We start from the raw sequence: 19,399 nt of genomic DNA on the forward strand, positions 1-19,399 counted from the left end.
GAGTCCAAGAAAACTGCGTATCTCTCCAACTGAGGTGGGTGCCAACCACTCTGTGACAGACTGGACCTAGGGTCTACTGCTATACCTTCTCCAGATATAACATGTCCGAGAAATCCAACTTCTTTCAACCAAAACTCACATTTGCTGAACTTGGCATATAGCTGATGTTCCCTGAGCTTCTCGGGAACTAAGCGCAAATGTTCCTTGTGTTCTTCTTCATTCTTTGAGTACACCAATATATCATCAATGGACACCACAACCAACTTATCCAAGAACTCCATGAACACCTTATGCATCGTACACATAAAATAGGCAGGAGCGTTAGTCAATCCAAAAGACATGACCGTGTACTCATATAGCCCATACCTTGTGGTAAAAGTTGTCTTGGGTATATCCTGTTCTCGGATATTCAGCTGGTGGGATCCTGATCGAGATCTTGGAGAATACTTTAGCTCCCTGCAGCTGGTCAAACACATCGTTGATCATCGGTAGTGGATACTAGTTCTTGATCATCACTTCATTCAATGCACGATAATCAACAACCATTCTCAAAGATCCATCCTTCTTATCAGCTAAGAGCACTGAGGCTCCCCACGGTGATGAACTTGGTCGGATATAACCTTTCTCCAATAACTCCTTAATCTGCTTCTTAATTTCCTCCAGATCATTTGCGGGCATCCGATACGGTCTCTTCGATATTGGTCTGGTGTCTGGTAACAGTTCTATCAAGAACTCTATATCTCGATCTGGTGGCATGCCTGGTAATTCCTCTGGGAAAACATCGGGATAATCCTTCACAACTGGCACTTCCTCCTGAACAACTCCCGAGAGTGAATTTACTTGGGTCCTCCTTAGCGCATGCCTGGACACAGACTTGATTCTTTTTTCCTTCTGGTGTGGTGAGGAGTATTGACTTACTAGCACAATCGATGTTTCCTCCATACTTCGATAACCAATCCATGCCTAGTATTATGTCCAATCCTTGTGACTCCAAAACAATGAGGTTTGAGGGGAAAACATGCTTGCCTATGGTCAATGGCAACTGAAAACACCATCGACTAGCCATATATTCCGCTCCTGGTGAGCTTACTAACATGGGTGACCTAAGGGCTAAGGTTTCCAGCTTAAACTTATCCACAAATCCCCTTGATATGTTTGAATGCGATGCACCAGTGTCAAAAAGAACAAGAACTGTAAATGACTTAATCAAAAACTTACCAATAGCTACGTCAGGCTGCTCTTCAACTTCCTCCACGTTGATATGGTTCACCTGAGCTCAGGTAAAGGGGTTTGGCTTCTTCCCTGAGCTTCAATTACCATTACCATTCTTTGCTTCAGGACACTCAGTGGCGTAATGTCCAGTCTTCCCGCATTTGCATCAAGTAATGTGACTCGGATCCTTCTTAGCGGGGGTAGCGGTGTGGGAACGGTTCTGGCTGTTGTTTCCTCCACTCCCATTACCATTCTTAGAGCCATTGTGATTGTGTGAACTTCCTCCATTGTGGTATTGGCCTCCCTAGTTATGTCCCCCATGGGTATGAGTGTGTCCTCCTAAGTACGGGGTATAGCGAAGCTTCTATTGAGCTCCAGAGTTGTACTTCCCCTGTCCATACTTCCGTTTGCGGCTCTCTATCTGCTGCTGCTTGCTTTCAATCATGAGGGCCCTGTCTACCAGCTCCTGGTAGTTGGTGAATGTTGCCACCATCAACTGCATACTCAACTCATCATTCAGTCCCTCCAGAAATCTCTCCTGCTTTGCGGCATCTATGGCCACATCATCTGGGGCGTAGCGAGCTAACTTGCTGAACTCATCCACATACTGGGCCACAGTACGATTTCCCTGGGGTAAATTGCAAAGCTCACGCAGTGCGGAATGCTTGCTGAAACTGATCCCAAGTGACATTGGCCATGGGGAAAGTGGCAGTGTATTTCTCCCACCATGAGGATGCGGGTCCATCCAGTTGATGTGCAGCAAAGCGCACCTTCTCAGCATCTGTGCAACCTGCAGTGGTCAGCTCCCTTCCAATCTTGCGGAGCCAGTCATCAACAACAATCGGCTCGGTGCTACTAGAGAACACCGGCGGATTCGACCTTGGAAAACGGGCTAAGTTGTCAACTCGGGGTGGTGGCGGTGGGTTGTTGTTGTTGCCTTGGTTCTGGACTAGCTACTACATCAAGGCATTCTGCTGTTGAATCAACTGAGTGAGCTCCGGCGGGAAGACAAATCCGGGGTCACGTCTCGGAGGCATCTGATAGGTTTAGAGGGGTGAGAACAGAATAGAATGTGGTCTAAAGAGAAATCACTACCCAATGCACAAAACACATTCATTTCACACCACTCAATACCAAACAAGAAGCATACAATCGATCTAAGCTACCGTTACAAAATCTCACGGACTATTACTATATACATTGGAGAATACTAATGGTAATATCGTGGTCGACTAGAAATTTTGATCGGTGGAAGACTCCATGATATCTGCTCCAGCTTCGTCTTCATAATCATCACTGTCTTCATTATCACTGTCGGGGTCAGAGTCCGTGTCGTCTATTATGATGTAATCTTCAGAATGGACGTCCTCTTCAGGTTCGTGATTACCCATGAATATTCCTAGCTTCTTCATCAGGTCTCATTCTTCTCCAATAGTACAGCAATTTCTTCTTCATATCCATCGCGCGTAGACTTGAGTTCTTCCTCCAGCTCCATGTTCCGGGTCATCACCTTCTTCATGTCTATCATGTTGGCACACATCTGGTTCTCCTGACGTCAAATGTGCTGATTTAACTCCTGTATGTAGGCTGCAATTGATTTATCCTTCCTGGTGCAAATCATCTACCATTCCTCATCCCGGCGTCCACATATCTAGTAGATGGTGTCCTTAAGATCCTTCTTGTAAACCTCGCCGATGCGTCCAATGGCGATGTGGGCAGCCATGCTCTTTCCTAGACTTCAGGTTGGTGCATCAAAGGAAAACTCAATGGGCTCAGTAACTGGCGCGAACGTCCTTCCTGGAACATGAACTCGAATCATCCAGCGCTCCTCTCCTGGTAAAGTGGCGGTGTAAGTTCCGGTGAAGCTTGGTATGCCGATGCTCAGGTACCTAGTGACTTCCTTCAAGTGCCGTCTGAAAGGGGTGTCGTCATCCGGTTGAGTGAACTTGTTCCTTGGATCTGCCATATATAGAGTAGAAATGGAGAAGAGTCAGAAATGAGTAGAGAAGAGTATCCTATAGCTTGTCCTAGTGGTCGCGTCCTACAGTCAGCCTATACTCTGATACCATCTTGTAGTGACCCGACCTCAGACGGTCAAGTCTCTATGCTTAAGTGTCATCCCTGGATCGGTATTGCTGACACACACAGTACTCGAGCATTTATAAGAGAGTTCAATCACACATTTATTACATCGAGTGTCTTAAAAAGAGTACTTATTACAATAATATGGCTGAAGGCCATCTAAAATAAGATAATTGCGGAAGCATCAAAGATAAATGAGTCCATCCAACTCCACGGCAATACTGAGTGCATGACAACGACCTAGCGCACCTTACTCTTCGTTTGAAAATTCTGCAACATAATACGTTGCAGCCATGTAGGTTAGCACATGGAATATGCTGGCAAGATAACACTATAGAGCAATGAACAAATAACAGCTATCACTACATGCATATATGGCTGGTGGAGGCTCTACGATTATCATTTGCATAAAGCCAATTTTTCCCTACAACAAAGAATTAGATTTTTATTTAACTACAAAGTTATGTCATTATTGAGAAGGTTCCTCCAACTCAATCCCAAAGTGATAATTATAACCCAACAATTTTATTAAGTAAAGTGATGAGATCAAAACAATAATTCAAGAACCACATACTCAAAATGTCCATAACCGGGGACACGGCTAACCATGATTAGTTTGTACAATCTGCAGAGGTTTGCGCACTTCTCCCCACAAGACTCGATCTCCTCTATTGGATTTCTCGTACTACATGATGTTTGAGAAACGGATGACCAAGACTCAGTCTTTCCGAAGCATTAACTCTTTACTCTGGGTAGACAGTACCACCTACTTCCCCTACATCTGCTAGCCTACCACTGAAAGAGGTCACACAACATACCCAACTATGCTAGAGCACATAATGGCTTGTGGCTGCACACAGAAGTTTCTATCATGAATAATTTTATGATCCCTTTTGAGCCTGGGTGGCAAACCATAGGATGATCACACGGGTACTCCGGGATATCCTAGGACAACACTGGATTGCTCCAGGTGCCCACAACCAATCCACCTAGATGTGTATTTAAGTAGCCACCTTAAGTTTCCCTTGATTTAAAAAAAATCTCTCACAACTTGCATGAATCTCACATTCCAATCCACGTCTACGAGCATAGCGAAGTAAAGCAATCATAACATAGTAACACCCAAGGTTTGAAAATAAGACAATAGGTTCCTACCTCATCAACTACTTCCCAAATACCCACATGTTATGTTTGAGGGTTGAAACTAATGCATAAAAACTGGGTAATAAAGGGATATGATCAAAGTGTTACTTGCCTTGCTGACGATCGGAAACCCCTAGAGATTCGTAGTAGCAAGCCTCGCACTCCGGAAACTCTATCGTGAATAAACAATAGCATACATAAGCACTCCAGCATAAGACGCAAAGCTAAAACCAAAAGAAAATATCTAAACAGAAAGTACAAGTGAAGAGCTTTAATTTGCAAAAAGAATCAGTCGAATCGGAGTTACGAAACTCAAACTATGATCAAAAGAAGTTTGAAACCAAATATGCTTGAAACCAAATTTTAAATTTTCAAAATGATGTTCAAGTTGTTTATCTGAACAGAGGGGATCAAGAAGAAGATTTTGGCGTTGGTTTCACTGGATTTGGATAAACGAGCAAAAAGTAGTGAGGGTTCGAAGATCAGGGACTAATCTGTAAGAAAACTATTCGCAGATAGGTCCCTTGCCGAATATAAACAGAAAAAAGAAAAATCTATCGGACGAACGTCCGCTAACAGAGACTAACGAACGAATTCGTTCGTTAACAAATCTAAACGAGTGAATGCTCGCTATTTAATCTAACCGAATAAAAATAAATAGATCTAAAAGAAAAACCTAAAAAACTAAAAATCGGATCGGTTTTTTACTGGTTTGGCGGTTTTCGGCGAAAACCGGCGGCAGATCGGAAACAGCGGCGAACTCCGGCGAGCGGGGCGGTGGGCGTCGGCGCGGCTCCGGCGTCGGCGGGAGGTGGCGCGGGCGACGTGCGGCTGCGGGGCGCGGGACGGGCGTCGTGCGGCAGCAGCGGCGGCGGGGCTGTGGTGGCGGCTTGGTGAGGAGGACGGGGTGGCGGGGCGGCGAGGCCGATTTGGGAAAGGGGCGAGGCCGAGGCGGCGACGGCGGTGGCTCAGACTCCTGCTGGAGTCCAGTTCGGGGACAGCGGTTGCGAGATGGGCCATGGCCCGGCTACGGCTGGGCCGGCCTAGGAACTTTTTATTTAATGATTTCGCCAAAAAGAAAAAAAAATCCAAAAAATGAAATTAATAAAAATCCTAAAATCCCAAAAATAATTTTCACGATCCTCTCCAAATATTTAGGACAACATGAACATTTTTCTGGGCTAAAATGCAATTTTTAAAAATGCAATTTTCTCTAATTAACCATAAAATCTCAAATAAATAAATGTTTTTATTAAAATTTAAATTTCCATTATTCCTCTATTTTGAAGAAGTCATATTATCGTCGCTCATTATTCTATTTATTTTGAAATAATTGGAAAAATAATTTCAAATAAAAAATCACCATGATCCAATTTACCAATCTTGAAAATTAAAAAAATGGAATTTTATGAAAACATCCAACTATCTCAAATTGTCCTTGAGTTGCTTAAGGTCTCTAGGATCAAAATGTCCAAATAAAACCAATTCGAAATGCAAGAAATCATGGATGCATATGATGACCTAACGATTAACATCCAAATTGAAAATTGGCATGTTACACACACCGCAAAAGAGTATTACATCGAAAAGATCTCCAAGAACATCGAGGAGAACATTGTATTGAGAATCAAAGAGAGAGAAAGAAGCCATCTTGCTACTAGCTATGGACCCGTAGGTCTAAAGTAGACTACTCACGCATCATCGGAGAGGCAATGGTGTTGATGTAGAAGCCCTTCGTGATCGATTCCCCCTCCGGCAGGATGCCGAAAAAGGCCCCAAGATGGGATCTCACGGGTACAGAAGGTTGCGGCGGTGGAAAAGTGGTTTCGTGGCTCCCCTGGATGTTTTTGGGGTATAAGAGTATATATAGGAGGAAGAATTAGGTCAGGAAAGCTACGAGGGGCCCACAAGGTTGGGGGCGCGCCCCACCCCCATGGGGGCGCCCTCCACTCTTGTGGCCGCCTCGAAGCTTCCCTGACGTGTACTCCAAGTCTCCTGGGTGTCTTCTAGACCAAGAAAAATCATGGCAAAAGTTTTATTTCGTTTGGACTCCGTTTGGTATTCCTTTTCTGCGAAACTCTAAAACAAGGGAAAAACAAAAACTGGAACTGGGCTCTAGGTTAATAGGTTAGTCCCAGAAATCATTTAAAATAGCATATCAATGCATATAAAACATCCAAAACAAATAATACAATAGCATGGGACAATCAAAAATTATAGATACGTTGGAGACGTATCAAGCATCCCCAAGCTTAATTCCTGCTCGTCCTCGAGTAGGTAAATGATAAAAACAGAATTTTTGATGTGGAATGCTACCTATCATATGTATCCATGTAATTCTCTTTATTGTTGCATGAATGTTCAGATCCGTAAGATTAAAAACAAAAGTTTATATTGACATAAAAACAATAATACTCCAAGCATACTAACAAAATAATTATGTCTTCTCAAAATAACATGGCAAAAGAAAGCTTATCCCTACAAAATCATATAGTCTGGCTATGCTCTGTCTTCATCACACAAAATATTTAAATCATGTACTACCCCGATGACAAGGCAAGCAATTGTTTTATACTTCTGATGTTCTCAAACTTTTTCAACTTTCATGCAATACATGAGCGTGAGCCATGGACATAGCACTATAGGTGGAATAGACGGTGGTTGTGGAGAAGACAAAAAGAAGGAGATAGTCTCACATCAACTAGGCGTATCAACAGGCTATGGAGATGCCCATTAATAGATATTAATGTGAGTGAGTAGGGATTGCCATACAATGTATGCACTAGAGCTATAAGTTTATGAAAGCTCAAAAAGAAACTAAGTGGGTGTGCATCAAACTCGCTTGCTCACGGAGATCTAGGGCATTTTGAGGAAGCCCATCATTGGAATATACAAGCCAAGTTCTATAATGAAAAATTCCCACGAGTATATGAAAGTGATATCATAGGAGACTCTCTATCATGAAGATCATGGTGCTACTTTGAAGCACAAGTGTGGCAAAAAGGATAGTAACATTGTCCCTTCTCTCTTTTCTCTCATTTTTTTATTGGGCCTTCTCTCATTTTTTTGGCCTCTTTTTTTATTTTTTTATTTTTCATCCGGAGTCTCATCCCGACTTGTGGGGGAATCATAGTCTCCATCATCCTTTCCTCACAGAGGACAATGCTTTAATAATGAAGATCATCACACTTTTATTTACTTACAACTCAAGAATTACAACTCGATACTTAGAACAAAATATGACTATGTGAATGCCTCCGGCGGTGTACCGGGATGTGCAATGAATCAAGAGTGACATGTATAAAAATGATGAACAGTGGCTTTGCCACAAATACGATGTCAACTACATGATCATGCAAAGCAATATGACAATGATGGAGCCTGTCAGAATAAACGGAACGGTGGAAAGTTGCATGGCAATATATCTCGGAATGGCTATGGAAATGCCATAATAGGTAGTTATGGTGGCTGTTTTGAGGAAGGATATGTGGTGGGTTTATGGTACCGGTGAAAGTTGCGCGGCACTAGAGAGGCTAGCAATGGCGGAAAGGTGAGAGTGCGTATAATCCATGGACTCAACATTAGTCATAAAGAACTCACATACTTATTGCAAAAATTTGTTAGTCATTGAAACAAAGTACTACGCACATGCTCCTACGGGGATAGATTGGTAGGAAAAGACCATCGCTCGTCCCCGACTGCCACTCATAAGGAAGACAATCAAAAAATAAATCATGCTCCGACTTCATCACATAACGGTTCACCATACGTTCATGCTACGGGACTCGCAAACTTTAACATAAGTATTTCTCAAATTCACAACTACTCACTAGCACGACTCCAATATCACCATCTTCATATCTCAAAACAATCATAAGGAATCAAACTTCTCATAGTATTCAATGCACTTTATATGAAAGTTTTTATTATATCCCTCTTGGATGCCTATCATATTAGGAGTAATTTTATAACCAAAGCAAATTACCATGTTGTTCAGAGACTCTCAAAATAATATAAGTGAAGTACGAGAGTTCATCAATTTCTATAAAATAAAACCACCACCGTGCTCTAAAAGATATAAGTGAAGCACTAGAGCAAATTTTCCTAGCTCAAAAAATATAAGTGAAGCACATAGAGCATTCTAATAAATCACGATTCATGCGTGTCTCTCTCAAAAGGTGTGTACAGAAAGGATGATTGTGGCAAACTAAAAAGCAAAGACTCAAATCATACAAGACGCTCCAAGCAAAACACATATCATGTGGTGAATAAATATATACCCTCAAGTAAAGTTACCGATAGACGAAGACGAAAGAGGGGATGCCTTCCCGGGGCATCCCCAAGCTTAGGCTTTTTACATCCTTGAATATTACCTTGGGGTGCCTTTGGCATCCCCAAGCTTAGGCTCTTGCCACTCCTTATTCCATAGTCCATCAAATCCTTACCCAAAACGTGACAACTTCACAACACAAAACTCTAACAGAAAATCTCATAAGCTCCGTTAGTATAAGAAAATAAATCACCACTTTTGGTACTATTGTGAACTCATTCTTTATTTATATTGGTGTAATATCTACTGTATTCCAACTTTTCCATGGTTCATACCCCCCGATACTAGCCATAGATGCATCAAAATAAGCAAACAACACGTGAAAAATAGAATTTGTCAAAAACAGAACAATCTGTAGCAATCTGGATATTTTGAATACTTCTGTAACTCCAAAAATCCTGAAAATTTAGGACAACCTAAGCAATTTGTTTATTAATATTGTGCAAAAATAATCAACTCAAAAACACGATTCTGTGAATTATGAAAATTATTTTCCTGGGCGCAAAATTTTCTATTTTCAGCAAGATCAAATCAACTATTACCGTAAGCTATCCCAAAGGTCTTACTTGGCACAAACACTAATTAAAACACAAAACAACATCTACCCAGAGGCTAGATGAATTATTCAAAGCAAAAAAGGACCTAAAAAGCAAGAAAAATAAAATTGGGTTGCCTCCCAACAAGCGCTATCGTTTAACGCCCTTAGCTAGGCATTGATAATTTCAATGATGCTCACATAAAAGAGAAGATTTGAAGCACAAAGAGAGCATCATAAAAGATGTGACAAACACATCTAAGTCTAACATACTTCCTATGCATAGGCATTTTATAAGAAAATAAATTATCAAGGCAAGCAAAAACTGGCATATGCAAGGAAGAAGAAAGAGACGACAGCAATCTCAACATGAAAAGAGGTAATTTAGTAACATGAAAATTTCTACGACCATATTTTCCTCTCTCATAATAATTACATGTAGTATAATAAGAAAATTCAACGATATAGCTATCACAAAACATATTCTCAACATGATCCATATGCATGCGAAGTTGACACTCTTCCAAAATAGTGGGATTAACATTAACTAAAGTCATGACCTCTCCAAACCCACTTTTATCAAAAAATTCATAAAATTGAACATTCTCCAAATATGTGGGATCTAAATTTGACACTCTTCCATACCCACTTTCAATATTATTGCAAAAATTATTATCAATCTCATATTCATCATGGGGCTTAAATAAATTTTCAGGATCATAAGAAGAATCACCCCAATCATGATCATTGCAACAACTAGTAGACATAGCAAAATTAGCATCCCCAAGCTTAGGGTTTTGCATATTATTAGCACAATTGACATTAATAGAATTTATAATAACATATTGCAATCATGCTTTTTATTCAAAGATCTATCGTGAATCACTTCATAAAGTACTTCATCATAATTTTCAGATTCACGAATTTGAAGCTAAACTTCGTAAAGATAATCTAGTGCACAAAACTAACTAGCAATTGGTTCATCATAATCGGATCTCTTAAAAATATTAGCAAGTGGATGAGGATCCATAAACTTTTAGCAAGCGAAGATGCAAGCAAAAAAAGGCACATAGTAACACAAGCAAACAAAAGATCGAACGGAAAGAAGGCGAAGAAAAAGGAAAATCTTTTCGAAAATCGTTTTAGAAGTGGGGGAGAGGAAAATGAGAGGCAAATGGCAAATAATGTAATGCGACGGATGAGAGTTTATGATGGGTACTTGGTATGTCTTGGCTTGGTGTAGATCTCCCCGGCAATGGCGCCAGGAATCCTTCTTGCTACCTCTTGAGCATGCGTTGGTTTTTCCCTTGAAGAGGAAAGGGTGATGCAGCAAAGTAGCATAAGTATTTCCCTCAATTTTGAGAACCAATGTATCAATCCAGTAGGTGACTACACAACAAGCCACCGAATACCTGCACAAACAAACACCAACTTGCAACCAACATGGCAAAGGGGTTGTCAATCCCTTCACGGTTATTCGCAAAGTGAGATCTGATAGAGATGGATAAACGGTAAAGTGATATTTTTGGTATTTTTGGTATATGGAACGGAAAGTAAAGATTGCAAAATAAGGGAACAGCGACAGAAATTGGCAAGTTTACGCGAAACTAATATGATGTAAAATAGACCCGGGGGCATAGGTTTCACTAGAGGCTTCTCTCAAGATAGAAATTATTACGGTGGGTGAACAAATTACTGCCGAGCAATTGATAGAAAAGCGCATAGTTATGACGATATCTAAGGCAATGATCATGAATATAGGCATAACGTTCATGTCAAGTAGACCGACTCCTGCCTGCATCTACTACTATTACTCCACACATCGACCGACTCCTACCTGCATCTAGAGTATTAAGTTCATAAGAACAGAGTAACGCATTAAGCAAGATGGCATGATGTAGCGGGATTAACTCAAGCAATATGATGAAAACCCCATCTTGTTATCCTCGATGGCAACAATACAATACGTGCCTTGCTGCCCCTACTGTCACTGGGAAAGGACACCGCAAGATTGAACCCAAAGCTAAGCACTTCTCCCCATTGCAAGAAAAACCAATCTAGTTGTCCAACCAAATTGATAGTTCCAAGATACTTGCAAAGATATCAAATCATGCATATAAGAATTCAGAGGAGATTCAAATAATATTCATAGATAAACTTGATCATAAACCCACAATTCATCGGATCTTGGCAAACACACCACAAAAGAGTATTACATTGAATAGATCTCCAAGAACATCGAGGATAACTTTGTATTGAGAATCAAAGAGAGAGAAGAAGCCATCTAGCCACTAGCTATGGACCCGTAGGTCTGAACTAAACTACTCACGCATCATCGGAGAGGCAATGGTGTTGATGTAGAAGCCCTCCATGATTGATTCCCCCTCCGGCATGATGCCGGAAAAGGCACCAAGATGGGATCTCACGGGTATAGAAGGTTGCGGCGGTGGAAAAGTGGTTTCGTGGCTCCCCTGGATGTTTTTGGGGTATAAGAGTATATATAGGAGGAAGAATTAGGTCATGAGAGCTACGAGGGGCCCACAAGGTTAGGGGCACACCCTCCACCCTTGTGGCCGCCTCGAAGCTTCCCTGACTTGTACTCGAAGTTTCCTGGGTGTTTTCTGGTCCAAGAAAATGCATGGCGAAAGTTTTATTCCGTTTGGACTCTGTTTGGTATTCCTTCTCTGCGAAACTCAAAAACAATGAAAAATAGAAACTGGCACTAGGCTCTAGGTTAATAGGTTAGTCCCAAAAATCATATAAAATAGCATATTAATGCATATAAAACATCCAAAACAGATAATATAATAGCATGGAACAATCAAAAATTATAGATACGTTGGAGACGTATCGCCCACCCTTGTTCTTGTGAATGAATATGATGACATAGTGCGGGAAACCAGAGAGATCTTCGATTGGTATGAACCGTGAAAAACCGGTAATAGATGAGATCCTTTACAATAGTGATTATGTACTAAGACATTTGCTTGGTAATAATCAATTTTTTGATGGAACCTTAAAAAGGAAATTCCCGTTTTGGATATGATCGAACAAGTTTTTAATGATGTTAATCAACAATATTCTTGGATTTTTGCCGTCAATGAAAGGGGATACGAAGATGGAAAACTTGATAATGATAAAATTTGTATGGACAATGTGTTTCTAGTTATATTTGAGAAACCTCCTGGAAAAAAACACCTATGGAAAATAAGAAGAGAGATGACAACACTTGAATCTATGCATTATGCCTAGCTAGGGGCGTAAAATGATAGCGCTTGTTGGGAGGCAACCCATTAGTTATCTTTGAAATTTTTTATTTTTCTTCTGTTCTTTAATAAATATGCAATTATACTTTTGTTATGATTGTGTTTTTTATGTTTTAATTAGTGTTTGTGCTAAGTAAAGCCTTTAGGATCATGTTGGTTGATAATTGATTTGATCCTGTTGAAAACAGAAACTTTTGCGTCCAGTAGCTGAATTGTTAAAAATCACAGAAGGGACTAAAAATCTGAATTTTTTACAAAAGATTGATATACAAATTGCCTACGTTGTCCTAATTTTTCAGAATTTGTGGAGTTACAGAAGTATGGACAAAGTCCAAATTACTACAAATTGTTCTGTTTTTGGTAAATTCTGTTTGTGTTGGATATAGTAGGTATAATGCAATAATAAAATATGAATGGGTTTGCACCAGTACTTAGAGTGGTGATTTGCTTTATTATACTAACGAATTTCACGAATGTTTTGTTAAGTTTTGTATGATTGAAGTTTTCAAGTTTTGGGCGAGATCACGATGGATGAAGGAATAAGGAGTGAAAAGAGCCTAAGCTTGGGGATGCCCATGGCACCCCAAGGTAATATTCAAGGAGATCCAAGCAACTAAGCTTGGGGATGCCCCGGAAGGTATCCCCTCTTTCTTCTAACGACCATCGGTAATTTTATTTGGAGCTATATTTTTATTCATCACATATCATGAGTTTTGCTTGGAGCTTCTTGTATTATATGAGTCTTTGCTTGTTTTGCTTTTAGTTTGTCACAATTATCCTTGCTGGACACACCTATTTGAGAGAGCCATAATGATGCTATGATTTGTTAGAATTGCTCTGTGTGCTTCACTTAAAATAATTGAGCTATGGAATTGTTCTAGTGCTTCACTTATATCTTTTTTAGCACGGTGGTGCTTTAATTTTGAAAGAAATACTCTCATGCTTCACTTAGATCAATTTGAGAGTTAGTAAAAAATTTAAGAAATTCTCTCATGATTTACTTATATTATTTTGAGAGACAAAAAATTATTTATTCTCATGTTCTTCACTTAAAGTTGTTTGAGAGCTTGTTATAAGCAATGGTAATATTTGAAACTTGTCCCAAAGTAATAGATATCCAAGAAGGATATAATAAAAACTTCCATGAAGATCATTGGATATTATAAACTTGATTCCTTGTAATAGTTTTGAGATATGGAGATAGTAATATGTGAGTCATGTTGATGAGTAATTATGACTCAGTAAGAAAATTGGTGTTAAGGTTTGTGATTCCCTATGTAGGAATGAAAGTCAATAGTTATGAAATGAAGTTACATCCTACTTGTGGTGCATTATTAAGGTGTTAGTTATGTTTAATGCTCATTTATGATCGTTTTTGTTTTTTGGTTGGTTGCTTCTCGATCTATTTGCTAGCCTTTCCTTGTACTAAGTGGGAATACTACTTGTGCATCCAAACTCCTTAAACCAAGTTGTTCCAATGAGTCCACCATACCTACCTATATGCGGTATTTCAATGCCGTTCCAAGTAAATTTGTATGTGCCAACTCTAATTTTCAAAAGGAATTTCCTTTTTGTGTGTCGTATCGCTCATGAAGCGATATGGGGTGGCCAATATTTTTTCATGCTAGATGTGTTATTCTCAAGATGAGTGTTTATTCACTTGTCATTGCACGAGAGTGTGGCATGGTAATAGGGATGCCCAGTCCCGAAATGAGTTTTTTTACTTTATGTTATCAAATAATAAATTCCTTCGAAAGTGTTGGTATGGAAGTCACCCGTGGATACGGCTAGCCATGGATTGTGAAAGAATGGTGGAAAAAGGAATAAACTTTATTTTATGTTTGGGAACTGCCTATGATGTATCTAGCATGGAAAGTATTGGGAATTCTCGGTCGTTTTCGTTGACGGGAAAAGCTTGCCTCTCAAGATATTTTATCTCTCAATTTAAGCTTCGAGCCTCGCACCTCTACAAATCTCTGCTTCCCTCTGCGAAAGGCCTATCTATTTACTTTATGAAATTATTATTTTTTATTTGAGTCGCCATCTTCTCTTATAAAGCACCAACTAGGGAGCACTATGATCATACTTGTGCATTGGATGTAGCTAATATTCGAGTGTGTTTCATGAATTGATCAATGATTGAGCATGATGGGCTAGGGATAGCTTTCTTCAATGTTGATATTTTGAAAGACATGTGTGACTCTCGGATAGTTAAGCTATAGTGAAACTCTGCTAATGGTGCCACGTCACCACGATTACTGTCGCTAATCTCGCGTTAGTTCAGAACCGATCCAAATTCAAATTTGAATTAAAGTCAAAACAAATAAACTTTTCAAAAGTCAAAACTAAATTGTTCCTAATGTGTGAAATAATCCATAAGAAGAAATCATCTTTTAATAAAATACTTAAATGCACTAAATAAACTAAAACAGCGATAAAATAATTATATAAATGCTTTTAAAATAATAAGCAGATACAAAATACTTTATTTAAAGTGCCAAAATTGTTGGGGCTGCGACCTATTTAATAACACCAAATTAGTTGTCGCTTTTAAATTTTATAAAGCTAAAAGTAAAAGAAACTAGAAATAAAATAGAAAAAAAACAAGAAAAGGAGAAAAGACAAATAAAACCAAAAGCCCCCCCCCCCCACCACTGGGCCTCGACCCAGCTGGCCGCAACCAGCCAGGTCGGCCCAGCCGCCTCCCCTTAACCCCCCCGATCCACACCAAACCCTAGCGGTCCCTCCCAAGTCGCCCGACTCCCCACTCCCCTCGCCCCCAGTCGCCCCCCACGTTCGCTTCCTCCACCCTCCCCCCCCGATCTGGATCGAGGAGGACCCGATCCCAGCACGACCCCATCGCCCCGGACCGCCGCCTACGCCCCGCAGGTCCTCCTGCCGTCCTCGTGTCGTCGCCTCGCCATCCTCGAGGCCCCATTGAGGATCTGGCCTATCTCACCTCCTCCTTGCCATGGCCGGCCCCGAGCGCCGCGCCTGCAGCAGCACCGCCGTCGCGGCCACCTAGTCGCCTGGAGCTTCCTCGCCGGACTGCCTCCTCTTCATCACTGTCGTCCCCGACGTCCTCCTCGACCTCCGTTGCCCCGAACCCTACGAACCCGCCGTGAGCACCGCTACCTCCCCTCCTCTGTCCCCGTCGTCCGCTCGCGCACACCGCGGGCCGCGACCACCGTCACCGTGGACCTGCTGCTGCTCCCTCGCGCGGTCTACGCCCGCACCTCGCTCGCCGTCGCGCGAACCACCCCTAACCTTGCCCACCGGCCACCGCGGCTAACGCCGGCTCCCCTCGTCCCTGTCCATGGCCGCCTTGGCCGAGGCCAGCCGCGCTCCGGCGACCACCTCGCCTCTGCCGCCTCGTGCGAGGCCTGAGTGCCCCTGGTGCTGCCTCCGGCGACCCCTCCTGCGCCGGCTTCCTTCGACGGAAACGGCCGGCCGGTGAGCCCCGCCCTGGCCGCTGGCGCGCTTTGGCGCCCGTGCCCCCGTCGCGACCTGGCGCTCGCGCCCATTTAGCCCGACCCGTTAAGGCCCCTAGGCCAATGACGGGGGGGGCCCGCCCCCAGAACGATTTTGATTAAAAAAGAGAATAAAAAATGTGTTAGAATAAATAAATTATTAATTAATTAATGAGTTAATTAAGTTAATTAATCTTGTTAAACTAATCTAATTAAAATAAATTTGCCTAATCACTTAGTTAGTCTAATTAACCCGGTTTAGTTAAACCTGAGTCTATGACCAGTGGGACCCACACGTCAGTTTGACCAGTCAACACCTCTGTTGACTGCTGACGTCATGATGATGTCAGCATGCACTATTCTGGATAATGTTGAATTAAAATAATTAAATAAATTCTAGAAATGATTTAAAACTTTAGAAAATTATATAAAATAAACCGTAGCTCAGATGAAAATACTTTCTACATGAAAGTTGCTCAGAACGACAAGACGAATCCGGATACGCAGCCCGTTCGTCCACCACATATCCCTAGCATAGCAAATGTGCAACAATCCCCCTGCGGTTCATCTGTCCGAAAACGCGAAACACCTGGAATACTTTCCGGATGTTTCCCCCCTTCGCCGGCATCACCTAGTACCACGTTAGGGCATACCTAGCACCGCGTATTGCCTCGTTATGTTTTGTGATGCTTTGTTTGCTCCGTATTTACTGTTTCTTCCCCCTCTTCTCCTCCGGTAGACCCCGAGACCGACGCCGCTACTACCCAGTACGACTACGGTGTTGACGACCCCTCCTTCTCGGCTGAGCTTCCAGGCAAGCCCCCCCCCTTGATCACCAGATATCGCCTATTCTTCTCTATACTGCTTGCATTAGAGTAGTGTAGCATGTTACTGATTTGGTTAATCCTATTCTGTTGCATAGCCTCTCATTGTTGCTACAGTTGTTACCCTTACCTGCTATCCTACTACTTAGTATAGGATGCTAGTGTTCCATCAGTGGCCCTACACTCTTGTCCGTCTGCCATGCTATACTACTGGGCCGTGATCACTTCGGGAGGTGATCATGGGTATAGGCTGTATACTTTATATACATGACACATGTGGTGACTAAAGTCGGGTCGGCTCGTTGAGTACCCGCAAGTGATTCTGATGAGGGGGCTGAAAGGACAGGTGGCTCCATCCCGGTAGAGGTGGGCCTGGGTTCCTGATGGCCCCTGACTGCTACTTTGTGGTGGAGCGACGGGGCAGGTTGAGACCACCTAGGAGAGAGGTGGGCCTGGCCTTGGTCGGCGTTCGCGGATACTTAACACGCTTAACGAGATCTTGGTATTTGATCTGAGTCTGGCCATTTGGTCTATACGCACTAACCAACTACATGGGAACAATTATGGGCACTCGACGTCGTGGTATCAGCCGAAGCCTTCGTGACGTCAGCGACTGAGTGGCGCGCGCAGGATTGGACTGGAACGCCTGCTAGGCTAGGTCTGCTTCCGGCCGTGTTCGCAACGTGCAGGTGTGCAATGGGCCATGGGCCCAGACCCCTGCGCCATAGGATTTAGACCGGCGTGCTGACCTCTCTGTTGTGCCTAGGTGGGGCTGCGATGTGTTGATCTTCCGAGGCCGGGCATGACCCAGAAAAGTGTGTCCGGCCAAATGGGATCGAGCGTGTTGGGTTATGTGGTGCACCCCTGCAGGGAAGTTTATCTATTCGAATAGCCGTGTCCCTCGGTAAAAGGACGACCCGGAGTTGTACCTTCACCTTATGACAACTAGAACTGGATACTTAATAAAACACACCCTTCGAAGTGCCAGATATAACCCGGTGATCGCTCTCTAACAGGGCGACGAGGAGGGGATCGCCGGGTAGGATTATGCTATACGATGCTACTTGGTGAACTTACCATCTACTCTCTTCTACATGCTGCAAGATGGAGGCTGCCAGAAGCGTAGTCTTCGACAGGATTAGCTATCCCCCTCTTATTCTGGCATTCTTCAGTTCAGTCCACCGATATGGCCCTTTACACATATACCCATGCATATGTAGTGTAGCTCCTTGCTTGCGAGTACTTTGGATGAGTACTCACGGTTGCTTTTCTCCCTCTTTTCCCCTTTCTATACCTGATTGTCGCAACCAGATGCTGGAGTCCAGGAGCTAGAGATCCCGAGGATGATTCTACATGGAGTTCGGCTTCGAGGAGTAGTTAGGAGGTCCCAGGCAGGAGGCCTTGCCTTTTCGATCGTTGCTACTTTTGTGCTAGCCTTCTTAAGGCAAACTTATTTAACTTATGTCTGTACTCAGATATTGTCGCTTCTGCTGACTCGTCTATGATCGAGCACTTGTATTCGAGCCCTCGAGGCCCCTGGCTTGTATTATGATGCTTGTATGACTTATTTATGTTTTAGAGTTGTGTTGTGATATCTTCCCGTGAGTCTCTGATCTTGATTGTACACGTTTGCGTGCATGATTAATGTACGGTCAAATCGGGGGCGTCACAAGTTGGTATCAGAGCCGACTGCCTGCAGGAATACCCCTTTCCAACTCCTTGGCCGAAGTTGAGTCTAGTCATCGCAAAACTTTTACTAACATGGCTGTGTGGCTTACGGGCCCACGTTGCCATTTGGGTGCTATTAGGATCTTTTATTCCTCGCCTTTACTCTGGGACTCTGAGATCTCTTCTATTCGGGTTTAATGAATTTACTAAAATCTAACTTTAGGTCCTCGAAAATACTTTCTCCCGGAGAGCCCCTTCAGTCCAGATGATCGCCGGCTGCACCAGAAGATTCCGAAGATAATCTCCGATGTTCTCTCGAGACACTTGTGCCCACCGCCTTTGCAAATCCCCTACCATTGTTATATCATTATGGATAACTACATACACTTGCCCTTTCAATCTCATGGATCTTGTTATTACAAGATACCCTGAAAATTCTCTCTATAGTTCCGAGAATTCTTTGTGCCTACTGCCTTGCAGTTCATTACCCACCTGAACACTCCTACGGTTAATTCCTCGCACATACTGAGTATCCGCCCATCCCCAGTTGTTTATGTGTTTCACTAAGGTCTTCGAAATACTATTCGATCTTCCGAAAATCCTTAGCAGCTTATTGCTCTTGAAATTCTTGCTTGCTTTCATTATGGTTAATCCCATAAGTATAGTAATCTTATTGGCAGCCCTTGTCACTATCATTTTGAGTCCATTGATTCAATATGTTGCGAATGCTCGCAATCCTCAGTCAGATCCTATAATTCATCCTTTCGGCTCAGACGTCATATTAAGCATGAGCTGGATCTCGACCAATCAAATTGTTGTCGATTTTACCTCTAAGCTTACTCAACTTATCCATTATTAATCAGAGTGTT

The sequence above is a fragment of the Triticum aestivum genome, chromosome 2D (genome assembly GCF_018294505.1).
Source record: "Triticum aestivum cultivar Chinese Spring chromosome 2D, IWGSC CS RefSeq v2.1, whole genome shotgun sequence".
NCBI lineage: Eukaryota > Viridiplantae > Streptophyta > Magnoliopsida > Poales > Poaceae > Triticum > Triticum aestivum.